Genomic DNA, 20,758 nt, shown 5'->3' on the forward strand with positions numbered 1-20,758 from the left:
TCTGCTTGCAGATTGCAGAATCCCATCTGTTCAATAAGCTTGTTACACTAGGAAAAGGAAATTGCTTTCTTAACTTGACAAATATTAATAATATCTATCCCAAACCATAGTAAATAGTTAATGTGTTTGAGTGAAGGGAACTGCATGCAAGAAATCCCACTGACAAAGACGCCTCAAAGAGCCACAAAAACAAAACAACCCAAGAAAGAAAAAGTAGACTTTGGAAAAGCAGGAAAAAGATCAGAATGATCCCATTCACAAGTTCTATTCATCCTTGCTCTGTAAAGTGTAACCAATGCAATAAGTCCAGAAAAATATTTACATAAAGAATAATAATTGGAATGGGAGAGAGAAAATGTTAATTTCAGACAATATGATAGTCCATGTTAAAAAGCTAATAGAACTATAAACTATTACTTTTAATAAGAAAGATTAACATAGAGTAATAAATTACAGACTTTTTTGTGGGCTTAACTGCACCCCACCACCAAAAAAAAAAAAAAAAATTGATACATTGAAGCCTTAACCCCCAGTATTTCAGAATGTGACTATTCAGAGGCAGAGCCTTTAAAGTGGTGGTTAAGTTAAAATTAGGCTGTTAGTGTGAGCCCTAATTCAATCTGACTTTTGTCCTCATAAGTCAGAGGAAATTTGGACACAAAAAGAGACTCAGGGATGTCCGTGTACAGAGGAAAGTCCATGCGAGGACACAGCAAAAAGGTAGCCATCCAAAAGCTAGCAGAGAGGCCTCAGGAAAAACCAACACTGCCAATACTTTCATCTTGGGCTTTTAGCTTCCAAACCATGAGAAAATAAATTTCAGTTGTTTCAGCCCACTCATTCTGTGAAATGTTGTTGGGGAAGTCTTAACAAACTAACAGGCTTCTAAATTAGCAGTAACTAATTAAAATGTAACAGAAAATAAAATATCCATTTAAAGTAGCAATAAAATTACAAAGCACCTACTCAAGGAATAAATCTAACAGTGCATGTTTAAGAAATATATGAAGAAAATCACAAAGCTTATTGAAAGAAATAAAGACCTGAATACAAGGACAAATACAGCAAGTTCATTAATGGTAAGATAATATTATAGATATTTCCATTCTTCCAAAAGTTAGCCTATACATTTAGTGCAATAATAATCAAATTCAAAACAAAGAGTTTTATGAAAGAGTAAAGAGAAAATAGTAGTAGAAAATGTTGATAACACAAAGGAACGCAAATGATTCACTGTATAACTACAATGTAAAACTAATAATTAAACCAGAGTGGCAATTACGAATTTAAGATGCATTATTTTGGCTTACACTATTAAATATATATTTTTTTGTTTTCAGATATTTATCACATTAAGAAAGCAATCTACTACTCTTCAGTTTTGTAAGACATTTAAATACTTTTTATTACAAATAGATTATTTAACAAATGCCTTTTAAAAAACATCTCAAGTAATGATCATACAGTTCTTCTTCTTTCACCTAATAGCAAAATATATTATGTTGTTTGATTTCTTATGTTGAAACATTTTTTTATTTCTGGAATAAACTAAACTTGATGGTAGTATGTAGTTCTTTTAATATTCTTTTAATATGCTATAATATAGCTATATTCAGTAGCTGAATTTAATTAGCTAATATTATATTTAGTAATTGTGAGCCTTCATTCACAAATAAGGTTGATGTATTTTGTATTTTAGCTTTAAAATTTTCCTGCCTTTAAAATGTATTGGGAAGTTTGAACTTTATGTTTACCCTTTCAAACAGTTTAGATAGAAAATAGTCTATTCTTGAAGGCTTTCTAGAATTCACTAGGAAAATTTCTGGGTCCATGGCCATTTTCCTTTTGGGTGGCATAGTTCATTAACAACTTTTTATGTTGATTACAATGCTACTATCTATGCACATTTTCTACTTTTCCTGGAGTTAGTTTTGATAACTTGATTTGCCTAAAACATTTAGAAATACTTTCAAGAAATTTCACGAGGTGTTACATATTTTACTTAAAAATAGAAAAAGCTTTATGTGTCAGGTTCAGGTAGGGGAGGGACAGTTGCCTATTACGTCATTGGTGACAACCTTAGTTTCTGAGTTCGGCAATATATCACGGTTATAATAGAAAATCTGTTTTTACCTTTATTAGAAATGTTGTGTGTGTGTGTGTGTGTGTGTGTGTGTGTGTGTGTGTGTGTGTGTGTGAAGTGAATGGAAAGTGTCATATACTAAATAAAGTCCGAATATATTTGCTCTGTTTAACAGAGGGGGATACTGACCCTTTCTCTAAAAGGGCTCACATTCTGTTTACAAGTTTCTTACATAATAAAGAATACAATGCACAAAGGTACCCAACCACTGAGTAGTGCATATTGTAAGGCAGGGAGTGCCTGCACAAGGATTTATTTCTTCACCATCTCTCTCTCCACCATTAAAGCATAATGGCCACATCGGAGCACTCAGTCTTCTGGCTAATTCTGGTACATTCCACTCTATTCAGGAGGCTCCAGTTAATTTCCATCTCTCTGCACACCTGTGACCCCCTTCTGTCCCACACAAACTTCAGCCTGCCATCCACATTAGAAATGTATGGGTTTCAAATTCCTAGGTCTAGATCCCCAAAGAGAATTCTGTTTCTGCTCATGAAGAACAGCTGAAGCTGCTGCCAGATTTAAATTAATGTGGGGCCTCTGGCTTGGGTGCAGACACACTTGGGTCAATGTGTGTCTTGGGTCAATGTGTTAGGACACTCTGCAGCTAAGAACCTAGGCTTCTTGGGGGGTTGGCATTTTGGGGCCAAAATCTAAATGCAGTTCCTTCCTTCCTTCCTTCCTTCCTTCCTTCCTTCCTTCCTTCCTTCCTTCCTTCCTTCCTTCCTTCCTTCCTTCCTTTTCTTTCTTTCTCTCTTTCTTTCCCTCCCTCCCTCTTTCCTTCCTTCCTTCCTTCTTCTTTCTCTCTTTCTTTTGTTTCTCTTGCTTTCTTTCCTCTTTCTGCTTTGCTCTATGTTCTGAAAAAAATTCCAGATCACTTAATGCAGAAAATGTCCCTGAGAGAGAAGAGAGTTGGTAAATATAGAGATAGGATGTGTAAGGGGAGAAGTTATGTGCATAAAAATTATTATTTTGCCTTTGAATGAAAAAATGTTTTGCAAATTTTTATAGCTTTTAAGTTTAAGAACAGAGCAAAGAAAAGGATACCTTCAAAGGCCATGGGAAAAGTTCAAAAGCAGAGTTGCTAGGAAACAGCAGTTTTGAGAGGAAAGTTCAAGGGCCATCTGTATGTCAGCAGTGTCCTCTGGAAGTCCTGGGAGGGGCAGGGGGAAGGCAGCATCCTGAGGCAGTTTACTTTATGGTGGATCTAAAAATATTGAAGAGAGGACCCTAGCAGCCATGCTTCATTGCACAGCCTTCGGGGCCCCTGCAGTCCACTGGCTGATGGCCACTAGGAGGTGAAAGGTCAGGGAACAACTGTGAGTGCTCTGTTCCTTATCTGGTGTTATTGGGTATTAGAGCAACTTAATTTTTGGGAACAGCCCCAAAGTAAAAAAGTTTTGCCCATGGGACCCTTATTTCTGCCTTGAATGCAAATAGAAGTCAGACAGAAAGTTGATCCCTGACCATCTAGGTGGATGCAGCCAAGATTGAATGGACCCCAATGTGAGCCTTGAAAGGTTAGTATATAAAGGTAGACATGGACAGCCACTCACGCCTGGGAGAGAAACATGTCCCCGCCCTTCCCTGCTGACAGAAAGAAAGAAAAGCAACTTGCTACGTCAAGAAACTTGTTGACTAGCTTTTTAAAAAAGCCAACTGGCTATGTCTTCTCAATTGTCCATCTGTGAGGAATGGGGAATGAAAGGCCAGAACTAGCATTGCCAGAGAGTTCTGTGGGATTACAGAGAATTCTACTCTTGTTTTCCCTTTGTTATGGAGATTCCAATGGAGAATTCACTATCACATGCCAGATCTTCACCTGAGAGAGCTACGGAAGTGGAATACAGAACGAAAATGGAACATCTATAAGGTGGTAAATGTAAGGTGTCAGATAGGAAGGGCCACTGGACTCTGGTTTTGAAATCTGTAAAGCGGGGTTAACTAAGCCTTTTATTAAGAACTGCCTGCCATGGGGACAGAAAGGATTCTTAGATGTTATCTGGATTAAAAAAAAAAAAAAAAAAAAAGTCCAGGGAGGCGAGGAACTGGCCCCACGTCACACAGGAAGTCAGTGGTACAGAAGAGAATAAAGTCAGGCCCTCTTACTAGTGATTTTTGGTTCTCCAATTTCATCATACAGTCTAGTTTATCAATATCCAGACATTTACTGAGACCCCTTTACATGCCTAGTACAGTTGCAGGTGTGGGGAACGTGCTTCTGGGGAATGCTGGAATATAATAATACCCCACACTTTTATTATGTTTCACAACTTACAAAGCACTTAATATACACTGCTTATTTAAATTTTGGTCCTCAAATAAATCTGAGAAATACGTGGTCTTAGTACATAAGTGACAAAACTAAACATTTAATGAGGTTTAGTGATTTGTTCAAGGGGATACAGAAAGTGGCAATGACTCAAACTCAGATACCAGCCTCAAAAATTTTCAATATAGCTAGAGATAAAACAAACACGGGAAACAATTAGTAAATTATAATATTATAGCATTGTATGTTATTTTAATTCATTCTTGCATTATTTAATGAGTTCTATTCATTTGAGGTGTTTGTGATGTTTGTGAGTGGACATGTCCAATAGATAGCTGAGTCCGGGCAGAAGGGGTAAATGATTTGGGACTGACTGTGTGCAGATGGCAACAGAAATCACAAATGTGAATGTGTCTTTTACTAACTGTCACCATTTTATCAACACTATGGACGAACAAAGGAGAGGCAGTGGGATTTCTGTGATTAGGAGAGTTGCACATGTAGGCTACTTATTAAGAGTTATTATTCAAGAAACAAATTTATACTGAACAGTTGGCTTTTCCGCAAGGTCTCTCCACTCTGGCTAGTTGGAACACAAAATTCTCCCAGACTTATGTGAGCTGTGGGAATTATTCAACCCACAAATGTCAGTAGTTGTTCTTTCCTTGCCCTCATGGCATCTTGCTTTACCTATGCAGCTCAGTGTTTAGGAAAAATATTAAGGGAATCCCTTCCTGCATAGATGCTATGGTTGAAAAACAATATGGAATATGGAATAGGTTGTATTTCCCTAAAATTCATATGTTGACATTCTAAACCGCCAGTAATGGAATTAAGAGGTAGGGCAGCTGCTGTTGCTTTTGGTGTTTTAAACATGAAGTCCTTGCCCATGCCTATGTCCTGAATGGTATTACCTAGGTTTTCTTCTAGGGTTTTTATGGTTTTAGGTCTAACATTTAAGTCTCTAATCCATCTTGAATTAATTTTTGTATAAGGAGTAAGGAAAGGATCCAGTTTCAGCTTTCTACTTATGGCTAGCCAATTTTCCCAGCACCATTTATTAAATAGAGAATCCTTTCCCCATTTCTTGGTTTTGTCAGGTTTGTCAAAGATCAGATGGCTGTAGATGTGTGGTATTATTTCTGAGGGCTCTGTTCTGTTCCATTGGTCTATATCTCTGTTTTGGTACCAGTACCATGCTGTTTTGGTTACTGTAGCCTTGTAGTATAATTACAAATGGGATCTAATTAAACTAAAGAGCTTCTGCACAGCAGAAGAAACCACCATCAGAGTGAATAGGCAACCTACAGAATGGGAGAAAATTTTTGCAATCTACTCATCTGACAAAGGGCTAATATCCAGAACCTATAAAGAACTCAATCAAATTTACAAGAAAAATCAAACAACCCCATCAAAAAGTGGGCAAAGGATATGAACAAACACTTCTCAAAAGAAGACATTTCATACAGCCAACAGACACATGAAAAAATGCTCATCATTACTCGCCATCAGAGAAATGCAAATCAAAACCACAATGAGATACCATCTCACGCCAGTTAAAATGACAATCACTAAAAAAATCAGGAAACAACAGGTGCTGGAGAGGATGTGGAGAAATAGGAACAATTTTACACTGTTGGTGGGACTGTAAACTAGTTCAACCACTGTGGAAAACAGTGTGGCGATTCCTCAAGGATCTAGAACTAGAAATATCATTTGACCCAGCCATCCCATTACTGGGTACATACCCAAAGGATTATAAGTCATGCTGCTATAAAGACACATGCACACGTATGTTTATTGCGGCACTATTCACAATAGCAAAGACTTGGAATCAACCCAAATGTCCATCAGTGACAGAGTGGATTAAGAAAATATGGTACATATACACCATGGAATACTATGCAGCCATAAAAAAGGATGAGTTCGTGCCCCTTGTAGGGACATGGATGCAGCTGGAAACCATCATTTTCAGCAAACTATCGCAAGAACAGAAAACAAAATACCGCATGTTCTCACTCATAGGTGGGAACTGAACAATGAGATCACTTGGACACAGGAAGGGGAGCATCACACACCGGGTCCTATTGTGGGGAGGGGGTGGGGGGAGGGATAGCATTAGGAGATATACCTAATATAAATGATGAATTAATGGGTGCAGCACACCAACATGGCACATGTATACATATGTAACAAACCTGCACGTTGTGCACATGTACCCTAGAACTTAAAGTATAATAAAAAAATAAATAAATAAAATAAATAAATAAATTTAAAAAAAAAGAGGTAGGGCTTTTCAGAGATGATTGGGACTCTACTCTCATGAATGGAATTAGTGCCCTTATGAAAAAGGCCCCAGAGAGCCCCCCACCCCCACCCCTTTCAGCCTGTGAGGACAGAGCAAGAAGTTGTCACCTACAAACTGGAAAGCAGGTCCTTATCAAATGCCATATCTACTGGAGCCTTGATCTTGGACTTCCCAGCCTTCAGAACTGTGGGAAATACATTTCTGCTATCTATAAACTACTCAGTTTATGGAATTTTGTTATAGCAGCCTAAATGGACTAAAACAGCAGATTTCTGCAAAACCATTTGTGGTTTCCTTCCTTATAGTATTCTGTTCATCAGAGTTCAGCCGTGTTAGCTTTCAGTCCTCCAATCTCTCAGTGCAGCAAAACCTCCATGCTCCGCTTAGGTCCCACTCCTCTCTGTCCTGTGCTTCAGGACAGAAAATGCCCAGAGAGAAAGCCGGGATGCTCATTAGTTTCATTTCATGGCTCTCCTTTTTTTAGGGAACACAGTACTGTACAGCAGATTGCCCAATCTCCAGAAAGTTATTTCACATATTTACCCAGTTTTCTAGCTGTTCGTGGTTTGTGGAAAAGTTCACTACTAGTTAAGCTTCCAACATGACTGGAGGCTTAAGTGTTCCCATGTAGTTTTGAAGCGGTGCAAATCTGCTGTGAATGTGGAGATGACACCACTTGACATTTTAAAATTAATCATGTATGGTAAAAATTTGAGTATAACCATCTCAAAAATAAAAATGTAAAATAAAACTTCCAGCCCAAGGGAGCACAAGACAAGGTGGAATTTTAAAAAAATGTGATCATTCCAATAGTAGATGGGAGGGGAGAAAGAAATGAAGCAAGATGTATGAGGATTCCAGTGCCAAGAAAGGACTTCAGCGTCAAAAGAACCAGCAGATGGGACTGTTTATTCCTGACAATATAGAGATGATTGAGGTATTTGGAAAAGACTTTAAAATAAACACTGGATGTTTAAAATTCTCAAAAAGCCAAAGGAGGAACTAACATCTGGAAGAATTACAAGTTATGAAAGATTAAAGGTAGACATTAAAAACCATTAGAACATTAGAGTTGAAATAAAAGAATTCAAAAAAGAATAGACAGGAGAAACTGAAGAAAGAACAGTTCCTTGGAAGATAAAACTGAGAAAATCCACCAGTGTATAACATAGAGGAACAAAGAAATGAACAATTATTAACTAATACATTTTTATCCAAACATCAACAAAATACATACAATTTAGTATAACTTAATTATTAAAAAAACAAAAACTTAACCAAAAAAGGCTATTGGAGAGGGTGATTTTTAACCTACTTCTTTCAGTAAACACATAAGATTTTTTTGAAAAGTAAACATATAGGATTCCTGAATAAAATGATTTTCAAGTTTGAGCTAATGAATATATTTAGAAACCTGGATAGAACAATAGAATAGACTATAAATCAGGTCACTGTGTGTGTGAGCTCATTTCTGGACTGTCTATTCTCCATTGTGCTCCATTGGTAAATTTGTCTATGCTTATGCTAATGTCTTAATTACACTGTCTTAATTACAATAGCTTCACAATAGGTCTTGAAATCTGATAGTGTAAAACCTCCAGCTTTTAAATTACCTTGGTGATATCTGAATATAAAATGTGAACTTCAGTTACTAATAATGTATTGATATTTGTTTATTAGCTGTCATGCTACTGTAAGATGTTAATCAGGGAAACTAGGTATGGGATATATAGGAAATTCTCTGTACTATCTTTGCAATTTTTTGTCAGTCTGAAACTGCTCTAAAATAGAAAGTTTATCTTTTAAAATTACCTTATTTTCTCTAATGCCTTTGTATATGAATTTTAGAAATGGCTTGTCAGTTTCTATAACAAAACCTACTGATATTTTGTCTGGGATTTAATGCCATTAATACTTTTGGATTAATTTTAAAATAACTGGCCCCTTAACAATAGTGTGCTTTATAAACCATGAACATTATCTCTCTCTCCATTAACTTAGGTCTTTTTAAACTCCTGTCAGCAGATTTGCAGTTTTCAGTGTAGGATTCTTGGACATCATTTGCACAACTTCAAGTTTTTTGTTACTGTTGTAAGTGGTATATATTTTGTATTTTATTTTCTCTCTGTTTGTGGCTGGTATATAGATATACAATTAATGTTTGTATACTGATTTTCTATCCAGCCACTTGGCAATATTCACTTATTAAAGCTTTTGTCACTAAAATCCTTTGAATTTTTAAAGTACACAATCATGTCAGCTGTGAATAAAATAACATTATCTTTCCTTTCCAATCCTTATGACTTTGATTTATTTTCCCTGCACATTTTTATTTATTTATTGCACTTGGAAGGACCACTAGTACAGTGTTCAATAGAAGTGGTACATGGAGCATCCCACCTTGTTCTCAAACTCATGGGAAGAGCTGAAACTATTTCAACCTTTAGTATGATGTTTGCTGTATGTTTTTAAAAATAGATATTTATAATCAGAGTATTTCTTGCTTGTTTGGAGTTTAGATAATGAAAAGGCATTCAATTTTATAAAATGCCTTTTCTACATCTATTGAAATTATGTGATTTTCTCATTTTTCTGTTAATATGTTGATCTTCTTTTGCTTTCTTAAATTAATCCAACTCAGTGGTCAAGATATATTATCCTTTTCAATATATTGCTTGATCCTGTTTGCTAATATTTTGTTTAGAATTTTTGCATTTATATTCACAGGGAAGATAATACTGAAATTTTTATTTCTTATAATATGCTTGTCAGATTTTGGTATTAAAGATATATAAAAAGAACTGCCAAGCACACCCACAGTTTCTACCCTCTGCAGAAGTTGAATAAGATTTATGTTCTATTTACTTTACGTGTTTGGAAGCCATCTAGTCATTTGTGTGCGTGTGGAGTAACAGGTTTTAATAAAATGTTCAATTTCTTTAATAGATATTGAAATATTCAGGTTTTCTATTTCTTTATCTCTCAGCTGTAGTAAGTTGTATTTTTTGAAAAATTTGTCCTTTTCATCCAAATTGTCAACTCCATTTGCATAAAGTGGTTTGCAATACCTTTATCTTTGAAAATAATGTATCAGTAGGATCTATAATGAGATATCTTCTTTAATTCCAAATATTGGTAATTTGTCTTTTCTCTCTATTCTTTTTTTCTTGACCAGTCTTGCTGCAGGTTTATCACTTCTTTATCTCTTTCTAAAAATCAAATTTAGGACTAACTATTAACTTTATTGTACTTTTTAAAAAATTGATTTATGTGCTTATCTTTATTGTTTCCTAAATTTTGTTTCCTTAACTATAATTTTTAATAGTTTTTTAAAGATAGAGCTTAAATTATTATTTCTTGATCTTCATTGTTTTCTGATATATGATTTAAGGCTATAAATTTTTCTTTAAGTACTGCTTTAGCTTCAAGTGATAAACTATAAGTTTTATCTTCATAATCACTTGGTGCAAAGTATTTTCTAATTTTGATTTCTTCTTTGACCTATTAATTATTTAGAAGTGTCTTATTAACTTCTAGGCAATTAAATATTTTAAGTTATCTTTTTTATCATTAGTTTTTAATTCCTTTTTTTCCCTTTTTTGTAGAGATGAAGTCTTGTCCGGGCTGGTCTTGACCTCCTGGCCTCAAACAATCCTCCCGTCTTGGCCTCGCAAACTGCTGGGATTACAGGCGTGAGCCGCCACACCCGGTCTTGGTTTCTAATTTAATTCATTGATATCAGAGAACCAATTCTGAATAATTTCAGTCATTTAGATTTTTTTAAGACTTTCCTCATAAGCCAGCATTATTGTTTATTTTGGTAAATGTGTCATGTTAGAATGAAAAGATGTCAATGTGGCAACATTGGTCCTGTGTTCTATATATGACACTTAGGTCATATATACGACTTTAGGTCAAGTTGGTTAATTTTGTTTTTCACATTTTCTAAATCTTTGTCTGGGAGCAGATTATAATTTGCCTGATTGATAGAGACCATTAAGAGAGATATGTTAAAACCTTTTTACCATAGTTGTAAAACTGTTGATTTATTTATTCTTTTATTTGTTAGTAAATTTCATTTATATAATTTGCAGCTATGTTATTGGGTGCTTACAGATTTAGGATTATGCCATTCTGCTGAAGTAATCCCTCTGCCAATAGAAAATATCCTTTATATCTTCCATAATATTTTTTGTCTTAAAGCCTATTTTGTCTGTTATTAGCATAGTTATACCAACTTTCTTTTGGTCAGTGTTTGCATAGGATATTTTGTTTGTTTGTTTGTTTGTTTGTTTGTTTGTGTCAGAGTCTGACTCTGTTGTCCAGGTTGGAGTGCAGTGGCGCAATCTGGGCTCACTGCAATCTCTGCCTCCCACGTTCAAACATTCTCAGGCCTCAGCCTCCCAAAATGCTGGGATTACAGGCGTGAGCCACCACACCCAGCCTGCATAGGATATTTTCCATCATTTTGTGTATCAACATTTCTGTGTTCATACTAGCTTTTTTCTTGAAAGTACAACAGTGGAGACTTTTTCTTTTTAAAAATAATTTAGTACTATAATGTTTTTACTTAAAAGATTCAGTCCATTTACTTTATTAAACTGGGTTTATACATATATTATATATTTATGTATTACTGTTGATTTCTAATTTACTAATATGTATTATATTCTGGTATCTTCCCTTCTTTTAGATTAATCAGATATTTTTATCATTCATTTTCCTTGCTATTCATTTGCTAATTATATATTTTTCTATTTTTTTACTCAAGCAATTACAACTTACATTTTCAAATTATTAAAGTCTAATAAAAATGTTTACCTCTATCATTTCTCCTATAATCTCCTATATATAATATAACTTAAAACACTTTAAGTCCATTTACCTCCTTCCATCTTTGGATTATCTTTATCAAGCATCTTTGTTTTACACTTTTTGAGTCATTTCTACTATTGCCTATACCATCACTATTACTTTATGTTTGCCAACATATTTATCATTTCCAGTTAGTTCTCTTTATTTCAAATGGCATTTTCATGTGTCTTGCTGGGATAATTTTTGAGCTTTCCAAAGCATTTCCTTTGCTATTTCTTTTAGTACAGACCTGTTGGTCATAAATTCTCTTAATTTTTGTTTTCCTAAAACAAAGAAAAAACTTTAATTTCCTTTCCTTTTTGAAATAAATTTGTATTGAGTTTAAGAGACTACTATGGCAGTTATTTTCTTGGGCTCCTTTTAAGATTTTATCTTTGTCTTTAATTTTTCTGTAGTTTGACTTGATGTGCCTACGTCTCCTTTCTTTATGTTTAGCTTGTGCTTCACTGATGTTTTTGTATCTGTGAATTGAAACATTTCATTAATTTCAAAACTTCTCAACCATTATGTTTTAGATTATCGCTCCTGCCCTCTTCTCTCTTCTGTCTTATGGGAGTCCAATTAAATATGCATTAGAACTTTTGGAGAGATCCTATACAACTCTTAAGCTCTGTTTGTTCAGTTGTTTAAATATTTGTCTTTAAACTTAAATATTTTCTATTCACCTATCTTTGAGTTCAATAATTGAGTCTTCTGCTGTGTCTAATTGCTGTTGGACTCATCTAATTTATTCTTAATCTTAGGTATTATATATTTCAGTTGTAGAATATCTACTGGTTTCTTGATATATTCAAATATTCTGGCTGAATTTTTCAACTTTTCATATATTTCTTGGATTGGCATAAAGGTCTCAGTTTGGTGGAAAAGGCAGACTTCTCCAGCTTGGTCTAGTTAACAGGATATATAAAATTAGCAATACTATCTAGGATACCTTGACAGACATAAAAAGTATAAAACTGAGGATAACAGACTACAAATTTATAGATGTAAGTGTGGGGGAAGAACATAATAAGTGTCTACCAGTCTCCATCTGTATATCCAGCTTAATGTAGCAAGCTAGAAAAGTGGCAGACATGACTAGCAGCCTACTGAATATTCATTATCTTATTCCTCCTTCTTTGTATTTACAGAAGCTCTATTTTGCTTGGTGGGGGAGTAATGTGCACATATAAAATGCTTTGTCTCTCAGGTTCACTTCCAACTAGGGGTTGGCCAGGTGACATGATTGTGGTAGAAATTTAAGGGAAGGTCTATCAGATATAGAAAGTTGTTGTTTCTCTGGTTAAAGAGATAGACTCATCTGGCATATGCCTCTGTTCATTTCTCTTTTCATCCTTCTTCCATCTGGAACACAGTTTCAATATCTAAAGGTGAAATGGCCATCTTCAAAAAAGTATCCTAAAGACAGGAATATTTCCTTGAGAAATTGCACTTTCCCCAGATCTGCCCATTTCTAGACTTCTAGTTACATGGAAAAAATAAACTCACTGAAGATGATTATGTGTTATATGCAGTCAAATGCAATCCTAACTGATGGCAATGGGAGGTTGTTACAGATTTGTATGAATTTGTGTTGTAGTAGACTCCCTGGAAATGCAAGGAAAAATATTTCCGAATGAGACTTGATCAATTGTGCCATAAGAAAAACAAGCAAAGGGTTTCATAGGGAAAACAAGGAAGAAGAGTGCTTGGCTCTTGGGATTTTGCTGGGAATGTTGAGTGAGTCTTTTCACAGCATACATGATCCAGCACAAAATTATTTGAAATCCTCTTTGCTGTCTATATCCCTAAGTCCTTCTCATCTCAGCAAAATGAATTATTCTAGTCTTTGTCCTTCTCTCTCAAAATGTACTCTGAAGCTTTCTCCAAATTTGTCCTGAGCTAGACTTCATTTTTCTTGCCCATCTCCCCTTACTTTCATAATCTAGTCTCCTCTTCTGCAAGTAGTTCTCTGTCCTTCCAGTGTAAATCCATCAAATTAGTTTGGTTGTTTTTGCTTCTCCTTCTCCCTCATTATCCAAATCTGTGCAACAACTCCAGGCACAGAACTGGCAAAGACAAAATTATCATTTGCATGAAAAGGAAGGCGGAAGCCATTAACATCACCTTTGTTAACACAAATAATTTAGAAGAATCAAACAAGACTTGGTATTATAGGGATCAAATGTCAACTCCGACATGGGTTCGTTCTTTAATTTAACTTGACTGAACTATAACTTGTATCATTCAGTCCCCTAAACAGGAGCGAAACCAACACATTTCCCTGGCATTCAAAATTATACAGAAAACTACTTTTGAACAATAACATAAAGCACTGCACATTCCATAAAGCACTTCTTCTCCCTGCAGATCTGGAATCTAGGGAAACCCTTCCTTTCCTCGAGCTTGTCCTGTTTCCTCCTGCTACCTGCTGTGCTATTTAGGGAGCCCCAATTTCAGTCTCCTCTGAGCTTGGAAGACCAAATCCCAAGTTTCTGCCTTAATAAATAGTGCCCTTGATTCTAGAGTCCATCTCACATTTTGTTTTAGTTTCTGATACCCTTTTTATTGTCATTCATCTTTCATCTATCTCCCATGGAGAATTCCAGCTACCAGTACTAACAACATTATACACAGTACCGCCACTGATGCCAACATGAAATGGAAATACATATTCCTTTTGTTAGGGTGTATAAACTTCCTGGTTTAATAAAGCAGAGCTACACTGAAAGTTTATCTAACTCAGTTTACAATAAGAAAGTGTCTTGGTGCATGTGTTTGCATTGAAAAGAAAAGCTAAAATTAACACTTCTAAGACCACCCCCGCCCCGCCCCGCCCCATACTGGAGTAAATCTTGTTTTAAGGAAAAAAGAAAATCAAGGTGTAAGTTGGTTAAAACACTAAACCAAATTAAATTTGATCTAGTAGTGTTTACTTGTTGTAACACCTAGAAAAGTTGGGACAAGCACTGTAAACATTTTTAATCTAATTTTAAAATAAATTATGCTTAGTTTCACCAGATGTATTTAAGTTGGATCTTTTTAAAAATTATTTTTTAGAATTTTTTTCTTGCATTTAACAGACAAGAATTTGGATTATAAAAGAAAGAATATCTAAATATCTCCCCTAAAGGGGCCTCAAAAGAACATTTTAGTACTTAAAAAAGTGCAATTTTAAAAGATCTTATATCTTTTGCTGGGTGAAAAACAAAGAGATCTGGAGAATCTCTTAAATCAGGGTTGCACAAGAATATTTCCCCCTGCAGAGAGAAAAAAAGGAGGTAGGAGATGGGGCATCTCCACTGTTCCTGACTCCAGGGATAGCACTAAACTGTTTTTTTTCTTTCTTTCTTTCTTTTTGAGATGGATTCATGCTCTGTCACCCGGGCTGGAGTGCAATGGTGTGATCTCGGTTCACTGCAATCTCCACCTCCTAGGTTCAAGTGATTTTCTCACCTCAGCCTCTGGAGTAGCTGGGTTCAAAAGGCCCAGCTAATTTTTATAATTTTAGTAGAGACGGGGTTTTACCATGTTGGCCAGGGTGGTCTCGAACTCCTGACCTCAAGTGATCTGCCTGCCTCAGCCTCCCAAGGTGCTGGGATTACAGGCATCAGCCACTGCACCCAGCCCCACCGAACTCTTAAGTGGCCAACTTTTATATAGTTGGGGAGTTTACCTGAGAGACATAACTGCTCTAAGTAAATGTGTCTCCTGTCCTCCTTGTAGGCGCCACTCTTCTCCTCCCTGCCCCTAGTACGTATTTTTTTCAGTGTCTGCCTGGATGGGGCCAGCCGAGATATAGAAACCACCCTCCCAAAGTCCCTGGCTGTTTGGTGTTAAAAAGTGCAGCCCTTTACTATCCTGTCTTATATCTCCATGTGCTACTGGATAGAACAGATCAGGCTAGATATTTATAAGGACAAGCTTGGGAAGAAAAAGCTGAAAAAAATGAATTTGAAGACTTAGAAAAGCATCAGTCCAACATTTGTAAAGCCTTAAATCCTGTTCTTCTGTTACTAGAATTCTAAGGATTTGCCTCGTTTTCGTGTTGGCGTCAGCTTAAGTGTTTACTCTGTACAGGAATCTGATTCTCCAACCACCTGCTTCTCTGTACTCCTGTTCTCCCTTAATGCTGTGTTAGCATTTGTTTTGCCAGCTCTGCCTTTCCTGTATTCACAAAATAAAGTGTCACTTCGTGATGGTGGAATCATCTCTTAGATTCATTTTTAATCTTTTCAGTCATAGCCTGTGACTGCAACTTTCTGGGACTATGGCAGGTGATGAGTTCTGTTGGGTTATTAAGAAAACACAGGGTTGAATAATCTTTTGTCCTTGGGCTTTTTTTTTTTTAAGCACCTATTTAATGTCCTACTGGAGAGTTATTACTTGATGCAAACAGTAGATAACACTGATAGTTGTAAGTCAGGGAAACAGTTTTTGTTTGTTTGTTTTGTTTTATATTTTCTCCATTCACTCTCATTGTATAACACCTTCTGGAGGCAGCTAAGAGCCTTCCATCTGTTAGAGGTTTAGGCAGAGGCCTTGAGCTTTATGTGTTTGGTAAGGATCATGCTAAGCACAGTTGGTTTTTTTATTAGAAAAGACTGTTTTATTATATGATAAAGCTTCACACTTGTGACAAAAAAAAAACTCTGTAGCAGAGACATATAATTGTCTTTTAAATTCTCATCTCACAGCATAACTCCATCCACACACTCATATCTCAGAGAAGCTCATAGTACAAATCATATACACATTTACTCCTTATTTTTTGTCGCTAAAAGGTAACATTGGCTAGCCATGAAACAGCTCTTGAAACATTAAGAATCATAGCCACCTTTGGGAGGCTGAGGTGGGCAGATCACTTGAGGTCAGGAGTTCAAGACCAGCCTGGCCAACATGGTGAAACCCCGTCTCTACTAAAAATACAAAATAATTAGCTCAGTGTGGTGGTGCCTGCCTGCAATCCTAGCTACTCAGGTGGCTGAGGCAGGGGAATTGCGTGAACCTGTGAGGCGGAAGTTGCAGTGAGCCAAGATTTTGCCACTGCACTCCAGCCTGGGTGCCAGGACACAGCAAGACTCTGTCTCCAAAAAAGAAAAAAGAAAAGAATCATAGCCACTCCTCTCTCCTCATAGCCTTTATAAGCAATTATAACCTTAATCTACACCACTTTAAGAATCAAATCAATTATTTTTCTTTCTATTCTCTTTTTGTTCTTGTTTCCAGAGAAGTGGTTTTCAAAATGTGGTCACTAGTCCAGCAGCATCAGCATCACCTGGGAATTTAGGAATGCAAATTCTCAGGTTTTTATCCCAAACCTACCGTATCATAAACTCTGGGGATAGAGCCCAGTAATACATGTTTTAACCAGTGACATAGGGCCAGTAGTCTTGCTTCATAGGAACTAGCTGTACTGGCATAGAGAAACATTACCCATTCTACCTGTAAACACAGGAGGACAGGAAGCTAGGCATGACAGCCTAGGGCAAGCCTCCACAAAGCTGCATAACAGGTACGGTCTGCCAATCCATATGTTGGCATCACAGACCTGATTAAGGGAAACACGTCTGGAAGACAACTGATTTTGAATTTGAGAAGTGATTGCACACCATAATCAGTGAACTGCATGTGTATGAACAGGAGCATCTGCTATTTTCAAGACTGCCTTTTCCACAGGTACACTCCAGAGTGCAACAAACCACTTCCACATGCAGGGGCTGGTCTCTCAACTATATATCTTACCTGCCTTTTGTGTCATCACAGATTTCTTTAGAAGTTAAAGTTCACTTCAAAGTCATGGTGAAGTCAAAACTTTTCCAGGTGCAAGGATTTGTCTTCAGAGATGTGGGTGATCAAGGCTGGGAAAAACTGTGAGTTAGGGGAGGGCTACCTTCCAGCTAACAGACCTTAAAGCTCATCTCTGCCCACAATGGAACCACGTGAGAGGCTTTATTAACACATCAGCTCAGTTCCAAAACCACTGCATTAAATAAATATTTATTGAGCATTTAACATACGTGACTCTCTTAGTAACTGGAAAATTCAAAAGAACACAAGGCAAGAGACTGTGTCTTCAAGAAGCAGAGAATGGTGGAATGTGGAGGAAAATATACACACCTAACTGGAACCTACAGCAGACTGTGGTAAGTGCTACGTTAGAACTACACACAGTTGATAACCCGGGCCAAAGATCGGGTAGAGTTTATTCTGAGTAGTAACAATTGGATATGGCTTCACAGAGGAAATTGAATTTGAATTTGGTTGTGAAGGGATTGTAACAGACAAGGGAAAAAGAACATGTTAGGTAGAAAAAAACAAAAATGAGCAAAAGCATGGAGGCAAGAAAGTTCAAGCATTTTGAAGGGATAAGTCAATATCATATAGTTGCGGTATGTAGGGAAGGAAGTTGGCAAGGTGGGCTGGAGCCAGATTTCAAAGAACTTTGAACATGCTAAAAATCTGCATCTTACGTGTAATGAAAAGTAACATTATGATAGGTGTTTAAGAAAGACATCTCATTTAGAAGCTAACTGATATTTACACTAATGAAGGTGTTGCTAACTACATTTGGTGGGTGAAACACTTACTGAACATTTCATTTACTTTGTTGCAAGCTCCTGTGATAGACACTAGGAAGGAATAAAAAACATACTCAAGGCAGCAATTTTTCTTCTAGTAGATTGTTGAAAGTTCTTCTAATAGATTGTTGAAACATACACTCTCATAATTCTATTATACAAAATGGAATTTTGTGGGTTAAATAGCTGATTTATGTTGTTGCTCTTAATCACTCTTGTTTTATAAAAAGCAGGTTATATATGGTAAAAGTAGCTTACTGGAGTCACTTAGAACATTTGCCTAATGGCTGGTTATATAAAACATGCATTAAAATATTCTGGGCTTGCAGGGAATACTTATGCCCTGAAGACTATTGTGAAGAAGGGCAACATTCCAGGACAAGCTTATTGTTCAAAAAGATTTTTGCGGTTCAGGCACCTTTCAGTGATGATAAATGGGATGCCTGGTCCCATGTGTGAGCATTTGTATGCAGGTGTTTTTTTTGTCTGGTTTTCTTTTATCTGGAAAAGAAGACACATTCACTCCTCTTTTGCTATTAATATGAGCAATAACTCCACTCCTCTTGAAAATGCATCAGATATTCAAATTGTTGACATCTCTTATGGTGAGATCTGAGAGCACCAGGCAGTCTGAGCTGTGGACTACTAGTTGCTTGCAGTAACCTTGAGCAGGTCACTTTCCCTCTCCAAATTTCTTTATCTGGAAAGTAGGAAAAGTAATAATACCTGTGGCACAGAAATTGGGTAAGTTCAATGAAATAACAGTGCTAAAAAATTTGAGGTTTTATTACTAAGATAACATGCAGGGCTTTGAGGATGCTGGGGAAGGAGAACAAAATGAGACCCAGGATCTACTCTCCCTGGCAAGTCAGTCGCATAGGGCACCTGGGTTGCCTTGGCACTTGCCTTCCTCAACCTTGTCTGTTTATGTCTCTAACCTACAGGTTGGATCTGTTGAGTCCCGAACTAAAGAGACTAAAACCTGGTGCAGAGTGAGGGTCCCCTTCTCAACAGCAAGTTTTGTCTAGACTTGGTCTTGCCAGAGACCGGGTGAGAGCTAAGGCCTAGGTACCCATGTGGCCCCTGAGCTGCAGAAAATACAAGGGATACAGGTGACCTCTAGAAGCCGGAAAAGGTAAGGAAGCAAATTCTCACTGATACGATTTAGCTCTGTGTCCCCACCCAAATCTCATCTGGAAGCTCTCATAATTCCAACATGTTGTGGGAGGGACCTGGTGGGAGATGACTGAATCATGGGGGTGGGGGTTTCCCATGCTGTTCTCATGATAGTGAATGAGTCTCACGAGATCTGATGGGTTTTAAAAAGGGAGTTTCTCTGCACAAGCTCTCCCTTTGCCTGCTACTGTCCACATAAGATGTGACTTGCTCCTCCTTGCCTTCCACTGTGATTGTCAGGCATCCCCAGCCATGTAGAACTGTGAGTTCACCATTAAATCTGTTTCCTTTATAAATTGACCAGTCTTAGATATTATCTTTATCAGCAGCATGAAAATGGACTAATACACTCACCTAGAGTCTCTAGAAAGGACCGGTGCTACTGACACCATGACTTTAGCCCAGTGAGACTGGTTTCAGACTTGGCACTTCCAGAACTAGAAGGGAATTAAACTGTGTTGTTTCAAGCAACCAAGTTTGTGGTAATTTGTTATAGCAGTCATAGGAAACCAAGACAATAAAATTTGAGTAAAAGGTTCAAACCAGACTTTGACTGCTCAACTGGGAAACTTTGTTTATATTATATGGGCTATCCCTGGCTTCATTGTTAAGAGTGTAACAGAGATGGATAGGTTCCTGCTTCAACCTGAACAGGTATCCTTTAATAAAGGCAATTGTATAATAATAACAATAATAATAACTCTCCCTTCCAGAGACTCCTGCTGCCATACCATTTCTACATGTCACCATCTTCCTTTCCCAGAGAAACCCTTTCAATCTGGATGTCAGACTTGATTGGATTCAAGTTCATCACACTCTTGATGGGCTGCGGGCTGCCTCTCAGCAGCCCCATAGTGAGGAGGGTTGATTTATCCTTCCTTCAATCCACCTTGTGGCCAAGGCCAAGTCTATTGTAACTGGAACCTATTGTAACAATCAGTTCTTCTAGGCTTCATATCTGCACTTGTAGGAAAGTGACGTGCCCCTGAAGTGACTCCGAAATCATCTCAGACAGCCCCAGCCACTCTGGAAGGAAGCCATTGACAATTTGGAATAGCTGAGCTGAGTAAGGCTTTGGGGAGGCCAAACAATGCTATCATCCCAGCTAGAAACATTCCTGGTACTTTGGCTAATTTCTAAGATGCAAACTAATTCAGTTCACTTTTAAGAAACGAAACCCTTGAGGCTGAAGTATCCTCACAGGAAAGACCCAAACCAAGTAGCCCATAACCTTTCTTACATACTTCAAAACATGATCTGATCTTATGAGGATGCCAGTCTAACTTTGGAGAGAGAAGTATGGGTCTGCTGAAGGACTGAATAGGGATACTTTTAGAGATTTCAGATCAAGAGCTGCAGTTACTTGTACTCAATCTCCCCACGGCTACTGTCTCCATTACACTTGGCTTTAAGAGCAAAAAAAA

The 20,758-nt window shown here is 37.0% G+C and overlaps 2 long non-coding RNA genes across 2 annotated transcripts; both read left to right on the forward strand.

Moving 5' to 3' along the window:
- The first annotated feature begins 3,938 nt into the window (after positions 1 to 3,938).
- LOC139358020 (uncharacterized) lies at positions 3,939 to 10,934 on the forward strand. Its single transcript, XR_011612223.1, has 4 exons — positions 3,939 to 4,016; positions 8,725 to 8,814; positions 10,329 to 10,415; positions 10,818 to 10,934. It is a non-coding gene; the product is annotated as an uncharacterized lncRNA (long non-coding RNA).
- A 5,810-nt stretch (positions 10,935 to 16,744) lies between these two features.
- On the forward strand, positions 16,745 to 19,263 carry LOC139358021 (uncharacterized). Its single transcript, XR_011612224.1, has 3 exons — positions 16,745 to 17,256; positions 17,344 to 17,723; positions 19,103 to 19,263. It is a non-coding gene; the product is annotated as an uncharacterized lncRNA (long non-coding RNA).
- The last annotated feature ends 1,495 nt before the right edge of the window (positions 19,264 to 20,758 follow it).

The sequence above is a fragment of the Macaca nemestrina genome, chromosome 13 (genome assembly GCF_043159975.1).
Source record: "Macaca nemestrina isolate mMacNem1 chromosome 13, mMacNem.hap1, whole genome shotgun sequence".
In the NCBI taxonomy this organism is placed as follows: domain Eukaryota; kingdom Metazoa; phylum Chordata; class Mammalia; order Primates; family Cercopithecidae; genus Macaca; species Macaca nemestrina.